Source organism: Salvelinus fontinalis, chromosome 6, assembly GCF_029448725.1.
Source record: "Salvelinus fontinalis isolate EN_2023a chromosome 6, ASM2944872v1, whole genome shotgun sequence".
NCBI classification, from domain to species: domain Eukaryota; kingdom Metazoa; phylum Chordata; class Actinopteri; order Salmoniformes; family Salmonidae; genus Salvelinus; species Salvelinus fontinalis.
This window is the reverse complement of record NC_074670.1, coordinates 47756691-47763215: the sequence shown is the minus strand read 5'-3', so window position 1 is coordinate 47763215 and position 6525 is coordinate 47756691.

The following is a 6525-nucleotide window of genomic DNA, read 5'->3' as shown; positions in this document are numbered from 1 at the left end:
AAAGTGGCTGTTCCACTGGATGTCATAAGGTGAATGCACCAATTTGTAAGTCGCTCTGGATAAGAGCGTCTGCTAAATGACTTAAATGTAAATGTAAATGTACTACGGATAGCTCTATCACTTATAACATCTAATGCTTATGCTACTACTTCTACTACCATCACTACTATTAATCCCCCATATCCTTGACCCTTGTTATAATGAGTGTGTGGGATTTACTGCATTGTGTGTGTGCGCTGAATGTGCCTGTTTGACCTTTGGGTCTTATTGCTATTCTAATGGCATCCTTCCTCAGCTCAGCTCAGCTGTAGAGAAAGAGAGAGATCTTCCCCCTGCTAATAGCAGAAATAAATACTGACATTTGGGAGAGACATCTCTGTGCACAGAACTGATCCTGTGGGATGAGCTGTGGCATTAGGATTAGGATGAATACTCAAATCTAAATGTGTTTCTACATTTGAGAAGTGAAACAGATTTAGTTGGAGGGATGGTGGAGTGGTGAGGTTGGGGTATACCAATCTAAAGCAGCATAGGAGTCAGGCAAAAGCAGTGGGATGTGGATTTGATTTGATCCTCAAACAAATCTACTCATGAAAATAACTTCCTAGCTTTTAGATTCATGCATTGTCACCCCATATCTTTTTTAATCAATATTTATCTATTTTTTCAGATTTTCAGGGGGTGCTGCAGCAGCCTCAGTACCCCTACTTCCACGGCTATGGATCACATGTTTTATGAAAGCAGGGGTGTAAAGTAATTAAAAGTATTTTCACTTAAGTACTACTTAAGTAGTTGTTTTGGGGTATCTGTACTTTACTTCACTATTTAGATTTTTGACAACTTTTACTTTTTACTCCATACATTTTCCCTGACACCCAAAAGTACATTTTGAATGCTTAGCAGGACAGGACAATGGTCCAATTCACACACTTATCAAGAGAACATCCCTGGTCATCCCTACTGCCTCTGATCTGGCGGACTCACTAAACACAAATGCTTAATTTGTAAATGTAGTGCTTCTGGCTATCTGTAGATAAAAAAAGAAAAAAAAGTAGTTTGGTTTGCTTAATATAAGCAATTTGAAATTATTTATACTTTGACTTTTCATACTTAAGTATATTTATAACCAAACACTTTTAGACTCAAGTAGTATTTTACAGGATCACTTCCACTTGAGTCATTTTCTATTGAGCTATCTTTTACTCACGTATGACAATTGGGTACTTTTCCCACCACTGTATAAAAGGAAATCATCCTGGTCTATATTCTACGCCCTCAGATCTAACATACTGCACAAACATTAAAAGTCATTTTCAGAGTGCATGGATGGTATTCGCTGAAATTCAAAGCGAATGTGAATTACGTGAATATGTAGGCCAAGTTGACTTTGTTCCCGCACGCTCCCCGTGGAGAGAATCACGGGCTGAAAGCACTAGCATATAATTGGGCAGCTTTTCTCCGCAGTGCTGCGCTATCAATCCCCTCGACTCAGCGTCTTTAGAAATGGATACGTCACATCATGTCAATGCATGACGAACATGTCCTCAATATATTGTTCTACCCCAGCTGGCATGAGAGGAATATTGACTTTGTTCTTGATATTTTAGACAACAAGGGTAATATTCTCACATATGTACAATTTATAACATTGAAAGAGTTTCCATTACCTTTCAGAGAGTTTATTTCTGTGATCAAAGCCGTTCCCAGTGGTCTAACTACACTTATGAAAAGTCATCTTAATTTTGGGAATGATCAAAGTTTATCCAGAACTCAGATTGGAAGGCGTGGGTTTACTTGAGAAATCTTGTTGTAATAAATATATAAGACAAATTCTTCATTCACAAAACCAACTTACACCGAGAGGAAAGCTTTTCTGGAACATGCTTATTCCTGACATTGTCTGGAAAAATGCATGGTTAAGGCCTTACAAATACTGTATACCAAACAAAGTTATGGAAGTGCACTTCAAAATGTTACATAAGATATATCCATGTAATTCTATGATTTCAAATTTGTGGCTATTGATATCTGCGTTTTCTGTGAAAAAGAAGGTGAGAGTCTGTCTCACTTACATTTACATTACATTTAAGTCATTTAGCAGACGCTCTTATCCAGAGCGACTTACAAATTGGTGCAATCACCTTATGATATCCAGTGGAACAACCACTTTACAATAATGCATCTAACTCTTTTAAGGGGGGGGGGGGGGGGTTAGAAGGATTACTTTATCCTATCCTAGGTATTCCTTAAAGAGGTGGGGTTTCAGGTGTCTCTGGAAGGTGGTGATTGACTCCGCTGACCTGGCGTCGTGAGGGAGTTTGTTCCACCATTGGGGTGACAGGGCAGCGAACAGTTTTGGCAGGGGTGAGCGGGAACTGTACTTCCTCAGAGGTAGAGAGGTGAGCAGGCCAGAGGTGGATGAACGCAGTGCCCTTGTTTGGGTGTAGGGCCTGATCAGAGCCTGAAGGTACGGAGGTGCCGTTCCCCTCGCAGCGCCGTAGCACTTGTTCTTAGTATGTAAATTTGTGTCAGAATTTTGGGAAAACCTTGCAAAGTACTTATTTAACATTATGAACACTGCCTATAATTTTAACATAAAAGATATATGTTACTATTGCAATGATAACAAAACCACTGAAATTGTTATTTTATTTATTTATTCTTGTTGCCAAATACTTTATACACAAACAAAAATTCCAAAATTAGCAATTTTTCTGATTGAATTTAATTATCTTATTAAAACACTAACCCTAGTGTTACAAGAATAACATCTTCATGAATCATTATAATAAGATATTTTCAGAGTGAATATAATTGCACTTACATTTTTTGGGGGGTATTTTATTTGTATTTATATTTTTTGTATGTTTGAGCATTGTTAATACCTGTGTTTGGTTTGCTAGACAAGTTTGATGTAGCAATGCAAGTTGATTTTTGTATTATGAATAAAATAAATGTATTAAAAAAAAAAAAAAAAAAAATGTCCTCAATATATACACAACAACCCGCGGATTCCTCTTTCTTTGTATTTTTATGACATGAAACATGCTCCACGTGAGACGAGAGAGATTGTAGTTGATCTAGTCTGAGTCACCAACGGCACCCTATTAGTGCAGTACATAGGAAATAAATTGCCATGCAAGCCTACTTTCTTGAATTCTCTGCTGCTTATGTAAGGTGGGATATGAGGAGGCTACATTGGAGATGTCACTCAGTTTGGTGGTGGCAGAGCGAATCGGTTGACCTTTGGTGGCCAGTGCTAATTGTGCATAAATTGTAGGTCTTGTAGAACCTTTTGTACAAGGAGCTGGATAATTTCATCAGAGAATACATGATGCACTGAGGCAGGAAGGGAGAGAGACACAGAACGGGTCTCTGTACACAAAACACACACTTTCGGAACTGCCATCCATTCCAGGCAGGTCAGCCAAGATATTATTTTTCATCAGTCAGCACTACCCCCCTTTGTCTCGCTTTCTCTGGAACGGCATCCTGCTGTAGTGGGTATTTGGAATAAGATAATGCCAAAACATACCCTCTTTCTCCCAGGGAGAGGAAAAAGTACAAACAAGCCATTCTAAACTAACTCAAGCTTTATTATGCTTCTCTCAGAATTTCAGCGAGAGAAAGAGAGCACTTTTGTGAGTGTAATGTTTACTGGTATTTAATTGATTTCACTTTAGTTTATTATCCATTTCACTTGCTTTGGCTATGCAAACATGTTTCCCATGCCAATAAAGCCCTTGAATTGCGAGAGACCACATGAGGGCCAAGGTGGTTCTGAGTGGGACCTCCAAAGGAAAGAGTTGTGCTGATTTCAAACTGAGCCCTGCCTGCAATCTGCTGCTCCCTAGCAGCTCGAGAAAAACAAAGATGGAAGGAGAAAAATGTAAAGAAGGGGATAGGTAATAGGGGAAAGGGAATAAGGACAGGAAGAGGGGATGGATAGAGGTAACAGGATAGAAATAGAGGTAGAGAGGAGGGAGAAAGGTGGGTTTATCCCATTCTCCTCCTGTAGCGAGATCACATCGCCTCCATTCATTCTCCTCCTGTAGCGAGATCACATCGCCTCCATCCCTTCTCCCTCCTGGGGGTGGATATTCTCCAGTTCGTCCAGTCTGCTACCGACAGAACCCACAGCCAGCCAATCACAGGCCCTGAGAACCGAGCCTCTGCGTTCTGATTGGTCCTGGGCTCCCTAGGGCTCATTACAGTATCAATGCGGATGGCAATGCGTCGTCTGGCCATGGTGGACCGATCATACGCCCCCCTCCGCTTTGTCCCCAACTACCCTTCTGTTCCTGTGCTGCAATACCCGCCCACCCTCTACACCACACAAAGACACACACACACACACACACCCTCCTCAAAACAACATCTTAGTGAGCAAGGGAAGGAGATCTTGTACTAAAGGCCAGGAAAGCCACATAAAGATACTGCAGGAGACTCCTAGCTTCTAGTAACGAGACAGTCTGGAGGAATTGAGTTTATAGCTGAAAGATTGAGACTCAGAATGGCACAGTTACAGCTCCATGTGGGATGTGGATGTGGTGTGGAGGTAGGCACCAGGGACAGGAACAATAAGATACATTTTTAGGAACCAGAACACACAAACTTAAAACCTATAAAAACACGAGTTCGTCAATGGCAAACAATGAGAGGCTTCGCTGTCTATTGGTGGTTCTTCTGGGTACAACGGTCAAATACCCATACAGGATTACATTCAAATGGTCATGACGCAACATACAGTCACAAAGCCAACGGGAGTTGTTCACCTTCAGACATACTGTATACACACACACACACCCAATAAAAGAACACACAGCACACATTCAGAGACACTCACTTGAGAACACACACACACACACACACACATTCAGACACTCTCCATCTCTTTAATCTCTCATTTGTCAGATGGCTAATCACTTCATCATGGGCAGCTCTCGCTCTTTTTCTCTCTCTCTCTCTCTTTACCCTCCATCGTCTTCTCTCTGAAACACACTCCTCACATTAACCACACCGATTCATGTTGAGATACTCAGAGAAAACGAAGACTTCAGCAGAAGTGGGAGGATGAGGTGAGTGTGAGAGGGTTGGAGAGAGAGAGGGAGACAGATGGTAAAGGAATGCAGGGGGCTGCTATATGAGGTCAGAGGTCAAGGTGGGAGCGGAGGGAGGATGGGGTCGGTCTTTGAGGAGGAAGATGGGGGGGGGGGTTTACCTCCGCGGTACCTCCTCAGAATAACTACGGCTCCATACAGAGACTGGGACAAGACAGATCTAGATGAAAGGTAATCTAATCTGTAGTCTGGACATTCCCTACTGACCCACACGCCAATCCCCCAACCTCACAAACACACTGAACAACTAGACTACTCCCAGCGCGCACACACATTTAGCTTCGCCACATTGTCCACGTCATTCCCAGAGCAAAACACACACACAAAAAAAACAGGCACACTTAACCAAACGTATAAAGACAGACCAGAGAGACGACAGTTAGACCTCATGTGGGTTGTGTCTGACTCAGATCAGATGCAGAGAGAATAACTGGACTGTTATTTCTGTCTTCAAAAAGGAGAGGGGAAGAATGACATGCCACGGCTGAGCGCAGAGATATACAGGAAGCACAAACACACAGAGACTCGTTTACTGTTTGTCCAAAAGCACTAGTCTAGTTTAATATGGCCGGCACATGTCTTTGGTCACAACAGAGCTATAAAGGATGAAAGGGAGAGAGGGAGGTCTTGGTTAAATCAACAGCAGTCTTAATGAGGGGAAAGGTGGAGGAGAGAACACTATATTATCTTCCCTGCCTTACTGAAGACAACGTGTCACACAGAGAACATCCTCCCCTACTCGGTCTTCCAAGTATTCTGGGGAATGGGAAATTAGGCTGTCTCATAGTCAGCCACTCTTGGAGGACAGTTGGAAATTGAATGAAATAATGTGTTCTCCACTCAACGGCTATTGACCTAAGAGTGGTAGACTATTTTGGTTGTATTAAACCCTCGGAACACAGGCCCCCAAACTCAACCTAGCTGGTTGAGCAAAATTCCGTATGCATGAAGTGTCAGAGTAGGAGAGCTGATCTAGGATCAGGTCCCCCTTGTAATTAATTATTCATTATTAAAAAAGGCACAACTGGTCCTAGATCAGCACTCCTAAATATGGGCCTAGAGCAATAATGGCGATGGTGCTTGCAGTCAACTTTTGTTGGTCAAGAGAAACCATGGCTCTTTTATTTGGTTCCGGGTGGCTGACTGAGGGGGTGAGTAGATTATTGGGAATCATGACTTAACCTGATTTAATAGTCAGACCTCTATACCACCACATGCCTCAACCACTATCTAACCATTCGGGAGAGGAGTATTAAGAAAATAAACAGGCAAATATCTCTCTCGCTCACACACCGTCTGGTGCTCATCCAGTGAGGGTTCATTGGGATCTGTGGAACGTTGGCTGGCAGAAGTCTGTGGAAAACTCACCAGCATACTTCAGGGACCTGGACCCACAGAAGAAACA